Genomic DNA, 13,363 nt, shown 5'->3' on the forward strand with positions numbered 1-13,363 from the left:
AACTAACTATAACGGGGGGATTTCAATGGTTTTGTACGAGTGAAAAGTCCTGCTAATTATAACGCCCCTGAAACCTATGCTTTTTTCAGTGAATTTCTAAGGTTTTTTAAATGCTAATTCCTAACTATAACGTGCCTGAAACCTATGCTTTTTTCAGTGAATATATATAGATAGATATATATATATATATATCCAATCATTGAGTAGATTCCCTCCTGCTTCCTTTTGGTCAGAAAGAGAGTCACAGACCCAAACTGCATGGCAGAAACAGTTTATTTCACAATAGCCGTATGACGCGTTTAGGGCAATGAAATGCCCTTGATCACATATCATATATATATATATATATATATATATGTTCTCTGAAAACAGCCAAAGGTTACAGGGACGTTATTTTTAGGAACTAGAATTTAAAAGAACTCAGAAATTCACTGAATAGGCCAAAGGTTACAGGGATGTTACAGTTAGGTTCACTCGTACAAAACAAGAGAAATTCAGCAGTTATAGTTATCTGATCTAACTATTGCTCTTGTCCCCCACAATGCACTGCTTATGACATCATTGATGTCATTTGAGATATCATCAGTGATGTCATCATTGAGGTCACTGACCATGTCATCAGTGATGTAATATGTGAGGTCATAAAACCTTCCCCAGGGGCCCAGTCTTTTTTGGGTTTTTTTTACATATGTAATTGATAGAGAGGGGAGCCGGCATTGCTTTTACATATAGGGAGCTGCTAACATGCAGCTCCTTGTGTGTAAAAGCAAATGTTGTTAGGCTTTGAGCAAGCAAGAGCAAAATGCTCTTGTTTTCTCAAAGCAGAGCACTGTTTGCCAAGGTTTGGCAAGCCATAGCAAACTGTAATGTCCCAGAGTGGGCATTGTTGGAGCCTGCCAGGTGGTGGTCCCCAGGGCCATTTAGGTTTCAATGAGTGGGGCAACAGGACCCCCCTACTTTGTTAATTTGCCCCTGGGAGGTGGTGATCCCCGGGGCAGGGGGTTCGCAATGGACACCCTGCATATATATGATTTGAACCCTGGGCAAGTGGTGGTCCCCATGGCTGCAGGGGGGTGTGTGGGCCCCCGCGGAATTTCTATTTATTCTTTTTTGTCCCAGAGAGGTGGTGTTCCCCGGGGCTGGGGGGGCTTAGCGGTCCCTCCACATTAGTACATTATTAGCCCCAGGGCAGTGGCAGTCCCTGGGGCTGCGGGAGTGGCCATTCAACCCTCCCTACATTTGTTTAAATCAATAGCCCCTGGGTGGTGGCAGTCCCTGGGGCAGATGTTTTCCCCGGGTGGTGGCAGTCCCGAGGATGCAAGGGCATCCCTGCATTTCTATAAAAACTTCCCCTGGGACCTGGCCCACCCGGAGGCTAATTACTAACAAAGCGTGGGAGACCACACTTCGGTTTTCAACATTTTCTACGGGATTCGCATATCCAGTGAGACTCCTGCAAAAATGTTAACGCTTTTTTTGCCCATGCAGGCCTAAAGGGTCACGGTGTCGTTTTTTCCTGGTGATAGCTGCCAACACTATATATATATAAATATATATATATATATATATTTATATATATATATATATATATATATTATCTACCGGCGGTCGCTATATATATATATATATTATCTACTGGCTGATAGTTATAGTTAGGACCTATTTTCCATAGGAAATCCGCAACATTCTATTGGGAATTTCTTTGGCGCCAATTGACGAATCTTCGCAAAATTCTCCAAACTTTTGGCCAGCTCCGCTCCGCTCTGCTCCTACCCTGAAAGTTTTGTGGTGATTCGTCAAGCGGGGGCCGAGAAAAAAGGGGGGTCCCAAAACTCGTTTTCCCCATGCAATTTCCCATAGGATCTGTTGTCACAGCTACAGCCCGAACCGCTGAACGGAATGACACCAAATTTGGCAAAGAGGTAGTCCTCAGTTCGGACTCGTGCCTTTTGCATATTTGGTGTGAATCTGTTCAGTAGTTCTTGAGAAAATTAGGGTAAAAAAGTTAGTGATATCTATGGCCGCGGAGGATCCGCGGACCCTAGCCGCACCGTAAGCGAACCCTCCCCGAACGGAGCGCGCACCCTCCCGATCGCGCGCTGAATGCTAATTGGCTGTCGAGCGTCTCTCTACATTCGAAACCAGGAACTGTTGGCGGCCATTTTCTGCCTCGGTAGAAGCGAGGCTGAAGAAGCAAGGGGAATAAGTGCGTAAAATATATAAAGGGGGCAGAGTGGAAATACTCTGACCCTCTAGAGGTGCTTAGGGGGTCCCAGAAGGACCCCCTGGGGCCCCCCTTTTTTTTTTTTTTAAAAAAGGCGAAATGCACGCACGGTGCGTGCATCCTATCGCGTTGGATGCACGGATTCTCCCGCAGTGGGTGCGCGGATCCAAGGGAAAAAAAATGAAATTGTTGGGAGATAAAGATTAAGCTTAGGTGTTTTGTTCTTGAGTGGCTCTAAAAAGAGCCGTTGTGTTCATTGAGAGTTTTTGGTACTTATAAGTAAGTACCTATACAGAGTCTAAAGTTGTTGAGGAAGACTCTGTTTCCTTCATCAGTAAAGTGTACTCCATCTCTCCTATACATCTCTTGCATATGAAAGCGCAGATTGTTATTGTAAATGGATCCCATTCTGTAGTCCCGGAGAAAAGCAGAAACAGATTTATTCACATGTTTCCTAGCTTTCTCAATCTCTGGACAAAAATGATCGGACCAGTTCCATTTCTGCCTTTGGCATATGTTAGAATACACAAAGGCAGTTTTAGGGAAAAGTGAAATCAGTTGTGCAAAGGTGTCCTTCATAAGCATTTCCAGACCTACCCCAGTCAAAGTGCCTAGGTCATTGCCACCACAGTGCACTATTATGAGGTCAGGGTGTTGGATTTGCGTGAAGGATTTCACCAATGGCATCAATTGGTGCCACTTTAACCCTCTCTGTCCAATCCATGTAATGTCTACATTTGGCAAACCTAGGTCTTTGCGAATGCCTTTGTTTTCTGCATACCTTTGGCTCCAGAAAATGTAGCTGTGTCCCACAATCCACACTGTAAGCATCTTGTAAGGAGGTCTGGATGCACTCAGATGGTCTCTGTAAATGAAATGGCAGTTTGGAAAGTAAGATGTTTCTAAAATGGTGGCTAAGATGCAATTTTGAAAAATGACAAGAAATCATTGGTTGTTTGACAACCTTCTACACTGAAAGGTAGGGTGCATATTTCTGTTTTTTAAACGCTTGATTCTTATTGGTTAACAAAAACAGATTGTAAGGAACATTATATATGATAAGCTGATATGTTGAGAAGTCAAGCACACTTGCTGTTTTGATTAGCAACATTGTGTGTGCTGAACTTGTGACCTGTGTGCTCAGTACAGTGTTCCATGACCTGTTTCTATGGTAACGGGCAGAAGGTAGATTGGGGGAAGGGTTGAAGTTTATGTCATTTGGAAAGGGTTGAAATGTTTAACCAATAGAAATGTGTGTTTGCTTTTGAATTTATGTGGGAAGGAATGTGATTTGATGTTTACATGTATATGTGTGGAAAATGAGAGGGAAACTTTGCCAATCTTTGGTTTTGCTGACAGGTGCACAGTGCAGAGATTCTGTATAAGAAAATCTGGTGTGTGACTGATATCTGGTGTGTGACTGATATACTTCAAATCTACAAAACATCTTGAAAGGTGAGTTATTTAATTGTGAGGGGATGTATGTGGACTATTTTTATTTTAATCAGACTAATGTATTTTTTCTGCTAAAGTGTAGGGAGTATATTTTGTTCTCTACAATCTTATTGACAGTGTGTGTGCATGTAGAAACCATTCTGTGATGAGCATTTTGTGTTTTTCATGTGTTTGTAGAGAGATAACTGTGCAGTTTTTATATTTTGGTAGAATTAGAAACCAGTCATTGTTTATGAATTTGTGAATTGAGTTATGTTATGTTTCTATACTAAAATGTAGTACTACTTCTAGATGAAGAAATGTGTTTTGATATCGTGCAAGGGATAGTGTTGTTTGTCTAGAATCACACAGTGAGTCTGTGTGCATTTGGGAACCACTGTGAGAGAAGCATTTGGTAATATCGCGTATTTGCTGACAGAAAACTGTTTTAAAACTTGTCATGTTGTCAAGTTTTAGTAGCATTAGAAGCCAGTCTTTGCTTATGCGTTGATTAAATGAGTCAGGCATTGACACTAAAGTGCAGTCGTGAAATATGTAGATTGTGTGCAGTTCCCTTATCACTTCCAGTGTAGTGAATGAGTTTTGGTAAACTCCTAGGAATACTGGTGCTTGTCTAGAATCACACTGTGAGTCTGTGTACATTTGGGAACCACTGTCAGAGAAGCGTTTGGTAACATCGTGAATTTGCTGACAGAAAACTGTTTTGAAATCTGTCATGTTGTCAAGTTTTAGTAGCATTAGAAGCCAGTCTTTGCTTATGTGTTGATTAAATGAGTCAGGCATTGACACTAAAGTGCAGTCGTGAAAAATGTAGATTGTGTGCAGTTCCCTTATCACTTCCAGTGTAGTGAATGAGTTTTGGTAAACTCCTAGGAATACTGGTGCTTGTCTAGAATCACACTCTGAGTCTGTGTACATTTGGGAACCACTGTCAGAGAAGCGTTTGGTAACATCGTGAATTTGCTGACAGAAAACTGTTTTGAAACCTGTCATGTTGTCAAGTTTTAGTAGCATTAGAAGCCAGTCTTTGCTTATGTGTTGATTAAATGAGTCAGGCATTGACACTAAAGTGCAGTCGTGAAATATGTAGATTGTGTGCAGTTCCCTTATCACTTCCAGTGTAGTGAATGAGTTTTGGTAAACTCCTGGGAATACTGGTGCTTGTCTAGAATCTCACTGTGAGTCTGTGTACAATTGGGAACCACTGTCAGAGAAGCGTTTGGTAACATCGTGTATTTGCTGACAAAAAACTGTTTTAAAACTTGTCATGTTGTCAAGTTTTAGTAGCATTAGAAGCCAGTCTTTGCTTATGTGTTGATTAAATGAGTCAGGCATTGACACTAAAGTGTAGTCGTGAAATATGTAGATTGTGTGCAGTTCCCTTATCACTTCCAGTGTAGTGAATGAGTTTTGGTAAACTCATAGGGATAGTGGTGCTTGTCTAGAATCACACTGTGAGTCTGTGTGCATTTGGGAACCACTGTCAGAGAAGCGTTTGGTAACATCATGTATTTGCTGACAGATAACTGTTTTAAAACCTGTCATGTTGTCAAGTTTTAGTAGCATTAGAATCCAGTCTTTGCTTATGCGTTGATTAGATGAGACGTGCTTTGACACTGATGTGGTGTACTTAAATATGTAGATTGTGTGCAGTACCATTAACTCTTCCAGAGTAGTGAATGAGTTTTGGTAAACTCCTAGGATAGTGTTGCTTGTCTAAAATCACACTGTGAGTCTGTGTGCATTTGGGTAAGGATTGTGAGAGAAGCATTTGGTAACATCGTTTATTTACTGACAGATAACTGTTTTAAAACCTGTCATGTTGTCAGGTTTTAGTAGCATTAGAAGCCAGTCATTGCTTATGCATTGATTATGTGTTGATTAAATGAGTCAGGCATTGACACTAAAGTGCAGTCGTGAAATATGTAGATTGTGTGCAGTTCCTTTACCAGTTCCTGTGTAGTGAATGAATTTTGGTAAACTCCTAGGCATAGTGGTGCTTGTCTAGAATCACACTGTGAGTCTGTGTGCATTTGGGAACCACTGTCAGAGAAGCGTTTGGTAACATCGTGCTTTTGCTGACAGAAAACTGTCTTGAAATCTGTCATGTTGTGAAGTTTTAGTAGCATTAGCAGCCAGTCTTTGCTTATATGTTGATTAAATGAGTCATGCCTTGACACTGATGTGCTGTACTTAAATATGTAGATTGTGTGCAGTCCCCTTACCCCTTCCACAGTAGTGAATGAGTTTTGGTAAAGTCCTAGGATAGTGTTGATTGTCTAAAATCACACTGTGAGTCTGTTTGCATTTGGGTAAGGATTGTGAGAGAAGCATTTGGTAACATTGTTCATTTACTGACAGATAACTGTTTTAAAACTTGTCATGTTGTCAAGTTTTAGTAGCATTAGAAGCTAGTCTTTGCTTATGTGTTGATTAAATGAGTCAGGCATTGACACTAAAGTGCAGTCGTGAAATATGTAGACTGTGTGCAGTTCACTTACCTCTTCCACTGTAGTGAATGAATTTTGGTAAACTCCTAGGGATAGTGGTGCTTTTCTAGAATCACACTGTGAGTCTGTGTGCATTTGGGAACCACTGTCAGAGAAACGTTTGGTAACATCGTGCATTTGCTGACAGAAAACTGTTTTGAAACCTGACATGTTGTCAAGTTTTATTAGCATTAGAAGCCAGTCTTGCTTATGTGTTGATTAAATGAGTCAGGCATTGACACTAAAGTGTAGCCGTGAAATATGTAGATTGTGTGCAGTTCCCTTACCTCTTCCACTGTAGTGAATGAGTTTTGGTAAACTCCTAGGGATAGTGGTGCTTGTCTAGAATCACACTGTGAGTCTGTGTGCATTTGGGAACCACTGTCAGAGAAACGTTTGGTAACATCATGCATTTGCTGACAGAAAACTGTTTTGAAACCGGTCATGTTGTCAAGTTTATTTAGTAGCATTAGAAGCCAGTCTTTGCTTATGTGTTGATTAAATGAGTCAGGCATTGACACTAAAGTGTAGATGTGAAATATGTAGATTGTGTGCAGTTCCCTTATCACTTCCACTGTAGTGAATGAGTTTTGGTAAACTCCTAGGGATAGTGGTGCTTGTCTAGAATCACACTGTGAGTCTGTGTGCATTTGGGAACCACTGTCAGAGAAGCGTTTGGTAACATTGTGCATTTGCTGACAGAAAACTGTTTTGAAACCTGTCATGTTGTCAAGTTTTAGTAGCATTAGAAGCCAGTCTTTGCTTATGTGTTGATTAAATGAGTCAGGCATTGACACTAAAGTGCAGTCGTGAAATATGTAGATTGTGTGCAGTTCCCTTATCACTTCCAGTGTAGTGAATGAGTTTTGGTAAACTCCTGGGAATACTGGTGCTTGTCTAGAATCACACTGTGAGTCTGTGTACAATTGGGAACCACTGTCAGAGAAGCGTTTGGTAACATCGTGTATTTGCTGACAAAAAACTGTTTTAAAACTTGTCATGTTGTCAAGTTTTAGTAGCATTAGAAGCCAGTCTTTGCTTATGTGTTGATTAAATGAGTCAGGCATTGACACTAAAGTGTAGTCGTGAAATATGTAGATTGTGTGCAGTTTCCTTATCACTTCCAGTGTAGTGAATGAGTTTTGGTAAACTCCTAGGGATAGTGGTGCTTGTCTAGAATCACACTGTGAGTCTGTGTGCATTTGGGAACCACTGTCAGAGAAGCGTTTGGTAACATCATGTATTTGCTGACAGATAACTGTTTTAAAACCTGTCATGTTGTCAAGTTTTAGTAGCATTAGAATCCAGTCTTTGCTTATGCGTTGATTAGATGAGACGTGCTTTGACACTGATGTGGTGTACTTAAATATGTAGATTGTGTGCAGTACCATTAACTCTTCCAGAGTAGTGAATGAGTTTTGGTAAACTCCTAGGATAGTGTTGCTTGTCTAAAATCACACTGTGAGTCTGTGTGCATTTGGGTAAGGATTGTGAGAGAAGCATTTGGTAACATCGTTTATTTACTTGTGGTAAATATTTAATTACCTATACTATTTTTGATGCGGTAAAATCTAGTAAGAATAACTCAGTAAAATAAGAGGCAGAATCCGTGGTATTAGAGGTTCTGAAAGGGCTTTATTCCTCTACAAAGGAATTACAGTTCGAACTGTAGGCATCATATTCCATCACCTCGAGGGTTCAGGAAGGGAAGGCAATACATTATTGACAGGTAATCAGTTTTATAAGAAATGCATTACAGTGAGACAGATACAGGAGGCGTAACAGTTGATAAGACAGATAAAAAGATACATACGTAATGGAAAAAGGCGGACATACAGGCGTAAACTAGAAACGTCATTTATACATGATGTCACAAGTGGGTGGATCCATAAGAGAATCCTGCAATGTCAGCAGAAATACTTGGCAGAGATGCGCGCGCAGCCGCATGACGTGTGATTGACGTGCAACTAGAGGGTGAAGGGGACTTGACATTTAGCTCTACATGTGGAGACGGAAGTCTGGGGGGTCAGGTCAACCTAATCCCAAATCATATCTAATATCTTGTGTTTAGGGAACTGTATTATCCAAAAGGAAAAGTCTCTCGGACAGAATCTATTCTATACTGACTGTTAGTGCGTGTACAAGCGTCTAAGTGTCTACGTGAGATGCGAGGGGGCAGGAATCTTCCATGGTAACAGGGGCTATGAATTACTTGCACGAAGACAGCAAGGCCGGGCCCTTCGCTCGGTAGCTGGAAGAATGTTTACCTAAACTACTAGACAGGAATGCATTGGATGAGGAGCGGAGCAGATAATCTTGAAGGTGAAATACAGTTTTTGGCAGGCAACAGGCCGAGTCAGGCACCGTTAGCCGCGCAAGGAATAGGACAAAGTTCATGGATACAGATGCAGGCTCAGGCCGGAGCTTTCAGAGACAAAAGGCAGGAAAAGACTTGGTGACAGGATTCAGGGCCTACTCGCCTGAACTGTAAAACGGAGTAAGTGAACCACATAAAGTCGGTGGCCTTTCATACTTAGGAACGGAATATCCGGCCCATTCATGGCGGATCTGAAAGAGGACATGTTAATGGTGGACGCACATGTATTTGCGTCTTCATAACTAGAACTGGAGGGAACATACATGTACTTGTAGCATATACATGGAGCCGTTGGGGTCTAAGATAGGGGACATAACTGATCATAAAATTCATATTTCCTCATTCCCTCCTTGTCCCCTACGGACCCTCAGGAGATATCGATCTTCATCAATCCATCAATCTGTTCATATAGCATCATTTGTTCTTCTTTCTTCTTCCGGGATCTTGAACGAAAACTTGGATGTGGAATGCACGATGTGGCACACAGACCACAAATCGCTGGCCCACATTGTAGACATAAGCAGCAACTGAATATTATGACGAAGCCAATACCTAGAAAGGATAGGATCCTCCATCCCCAGGCTGACAACACGCTCCAGAACCAACCGGACCAAGTCCAGGTGTCTGAACTCTGGTGTATCTGGCTTACAATTTTATGAAGGCGAGTTATGGCTTTATATACTGACGGCGAGTTTTCTGGTATGAAAACACAGCAACTTGATCCGATGACCCTACAAGCTCCGCCCCTATCGGCCAGGATGACCTCAAGGACAAGACGATTTTGAAGAACAACAATCCGCATCGCAGACTGCTCCTCTGTTAAATTTCCAAGGGCAGAGGTAGTTTCATTCACTACTGCTTCAAGAGTTCTTGTTAATCTACGTATCAGCTTACTATTAGTGACAACACCTAAGTAGGGAAAGAGACCTTTGTTGAAATCTGTGTATTGTTCCCATGCCGTTTCAGTGTAGTCGACAATCGGGATATCCCTTGGGGGTCTATTGTGTACTAGATGGATGTTCCTATGATAATCAGGAGGAGCTAGGAAAACAGGTGGCAGAAGGAATGCAATGTAACAGGTACCATCCCAATCTAGAGGTAAGCGTGTATATGCGGTATGACCACATATGAAGTAGGAATGGCGGGAAGCTCTAAATGTAGACTTGCCTTGATCACTGAATTCTATTACAGTGGTACATTTACTATGGCCCATATGTATTGAACCATTCTTTCTTACACATAATTCGCCTTTAACTGGAAATACTGACATAGCGGGCAAGATTGGTGTAGCTTCGGATTCAACATTCAGAATCATGAGGTTAAGTGTAAAATTACCTAATCCATATACTTCATTTTCTAGATCAGTTCCTGTTCTTTTGAGAAGTCCCTCCTTGTTAGGGTAGCAGACTTTAAGCAAAACTAAGTTCAGGTTTCCCCATACCCAGTTGTCTTGATAAACTACTGAATTTGAATCTAAGGAATTAATCAAACTAAACCATGCTCCACAGGAGCCATTGTGTGTGAACGGATATGGAAAGAGAGGCAGAACTCCCTTATAGTTCTGATAGGGAGGGAGTCGGCCACATATCCAACAATTGGTAGCATTGCTGGTCTGATGGGAATGATGTAACATACTAATGAAAGTGTTGTTGCGCAGCGCAAATCTATAGGACAACTCATGCGGGGGTAATTCACTAAAAGAATGTTCAGCAGTAACATTGTAAGCACGTTTAAAAATAGGGTAGTACATATGTAACAATACACTGGTTATGATGATCAGAAGACTCAGAAAAAACAAAATTAATAATGTTACTGTGCAGTGACTACGAAGAGATTTACAGTACGCATGTTTTTTCCACTGTATCTGTCTATTTCTTTCTCTATCTCGGTCTAGAGGATACATGTCAGAGACAAATTCAACCGATTCACCTTGGAGAGGACTTAAACAATCAAATTGTCTGACTTGCTGGACCTTAGTTTCAGTTTATAAATGTCACTCTCGGTCTTTTCAACCAAAGGGAGTTTTGAATCAGTCTGTGAAGGAATGCAGGGCTGAGGATTCACATCTGACGGTAGTCCATAAAATTTCTTTATATGGCTCGAGTGCAACCATCCTTTACGTCCCTCAACCTTCACGGCTGTCCTTGTTGTTAGCAAAACGAGTTTAGGCGACTTCCACCTAGGCTCCAGCTGGGTCTTTCGGTCGAAATTCCGCACCAGAACCAGGTCACCTGGAACCACGTCATGGGGCTTGACCTCAGTGTTATCGGGAAAAGCTGCAGCTACCTGTGAACGACAAGATTGTAGTGCAGACATCAAGGAAGCCAGGTAATCTGTCAGCATATTACAATCAACATCAGTGATTTTACGAGGTATAGGCGTCCCCCACATATTTGGTGGTCTACCGAAGATCACCTCATACGGGGATAGCCCTGTTCGAGAATGTGCTACCATTCTCATGTAAAAGAGAGCAACTGGTAAGGCTACTATCCAGTCGACACCTTTTTCTCTACATACTTTGGACAATCTAATTTTCAGAGTTTGATTATGACGTTCCACGAGACCTGCTGCCTCGGGATGCCGGACACAGTGAAATTTCCATTGATAGCCTAATAAGAGTGAAACGTGTTTCATTAATTCGGATGAGAATGGCTGGCCGTTATCTGAGTAGACAACACGTGGTAAACCGTACCGTGGGAAGAATTCTCGAACTAACTGTTTGGCAGTAGTCGGGGCAGTGTAATCTGAGACGGGATACGCCTCTGTCCAACGGGAAAGAGCGCATACAACTACGAGAACATATTTGAATCCTCGACAACGTTCCATCTGGATATAATCCATCTGGAGGACTTCAAAAGGGTGTTCAGGAGGTTGAAATCCACCCTGTTCTACGGGAATGCTTTTACCTGGATTAAACTGACAACATATCATACAGGTACGAACTTTTTGTTTAGCTGCTGTTCGCAAGTGTTTGTTAAACCAAATGTGTTGAATGCTATCTAGCATAGCTTTTTCTCCTAGGTGTGCTGGACTATGTATTGTGTTAATGATGACTTGAACCATGGAGTCGGGAAGAAACCATATAGATTTTTCCTTCGTCATCCATCCTTGATCTGTTTGGATCCCTCCTAATTCAGTCCATTTCTTTATTTCATCTGGTGTAGCATGTGTCTGTATGTCAATTACATCAAGTGCGGGATCCTTAACTGTCATGCAATGTGTTACTATCGGAACTATTGTCTTTGTCGTGTCAGTTGTATGAGTCTGATTCTGAGCAGTCTGTTTAGCTGTTCTGTCAGCTAGATCATTACCTTGAGAAATAATATCGGTAACTTTCGTATGGGCTTTGCATTTCATAATCGATATTGCAGTGGGTAGATGAATTGCATCTAATAAAGCTTGAATGAGGGGTCCGTGCTGGATGTGGGCACCGTGAGAAGTTAAATAACCTCTCTCTCGCCACAGCACGCCGAAGTCATGGACGACTCCGAATGCATAACGTGAATCTGTGTATATGTTGACTTTCTTATTTGTGGCTTGAATACAGGCTTGTGTCAGAGCGATGAGCTCTGCTGCTTGAGCTGACAAAGTGTTAATACAATTTGTTTCAACGACTTCAGTGTCTGTTGTGACTGCATAGGCGGCCACTAACTCTCCTGTACTTGTTCTCATGCATGAACCATCTACATACAACGTCAGGTCTGGATCTGACAACGGGACGTCTGTTAAGTCTTGTCTGGGTTTTGTCGTGATAGTAATGACTTCAATGCAATCATGTGCTAATGGATCAGTTCCGTTTACTGGCAAAAGTGTGGCAGGATTTAATGTATTACAACGTCTGATTTCTATGTGTGGCTGGAACAATGTCAATTCGTAACCAGTAAGTCTTGCTATAGTCAAGTGTTGTGTTTGCGTTCGGTTCAGAAGAACCTCCACTGCATGTGGTACTTGTACTGTCAATTGATGTCCTAATACTATGGTATCGCTTTGTCTGATCGCTAAAGCTGTTGCTGCCACTGATTTCAGGCACGCAGGAAGAGCTTGAGCTACGGGATCTAATGTACTAGAAAAATAAGCACATGGTTTGTGTGATCCTGCTTGTTCCTGAGTGAGTACTGACAAGGCAGTACCTTCACGTTCTGTAACAAAGAGTGTAAAATGTTTACTATAACATGGTGTTGCTAAAACCGGTGCTTGACATAAAGCTTTCTTTAAGCTTTCAAAGGCATGTGTGTGTTCTTGAGTCCAAGGGAGGACAGTCGATGTGGCTGCCTCCTGTGTTGTCAACTGAATGAGTGGTTTTGCTAGAAATGCATATTGAGGGATCCACTGTCTACAATATGAAGTGAGACCTATGAAGGCCCGTACCTCCTTTTGTGTCTTGGGTGGTGGCATGTTAGCAATTAACTGGATGCGGTCGGGTGTAAGCTGTCTTCCCTCCTTGGACAGCAAGTGCCCAAGATAAACAACTTGCTGGACACAGAATTGCAGCTTAGAAGGGGACACCTTGTGCCCCTTGTCGGCTAGAAACTGTAAAACCGTCAGTGATGCTTTTTCACATTCAGGCTCGCTTCGGGCGGTGATCAGCAGATCATCGACATATTGAAGCAAGGCAGTGTTAACTGGCATGTGGATACTGTCAAGTTCTCGTTTTAGTGCTTGGCTATAGATGCTGGGGCTTTCTGTGAATCCTTGAGGTGCGCGTGTAAATTTAAAACTTCGTCCATTTAAACTGAATCCGAACAAGTATTGGCTTTCCGGATCGATTGGGACGCTAAAGAAAGCATTCTTGAGGTCAATTACAGTAAAGAATGTTGC

This window comes from Triturus cristatus, chromosome 11 (genome assembly GCF_964204655.1).
Source record: "Triturus cristatus chromosome 11, aTriCri1.1, whole genome shotgun sequence".
Taxonomy (NCBI): domain Eukaryota; kingdom Metazoa; phylum Chordata; class Amphibia; order Caudata; family Salamandridae; genus Triturus; species Triturus cristatus.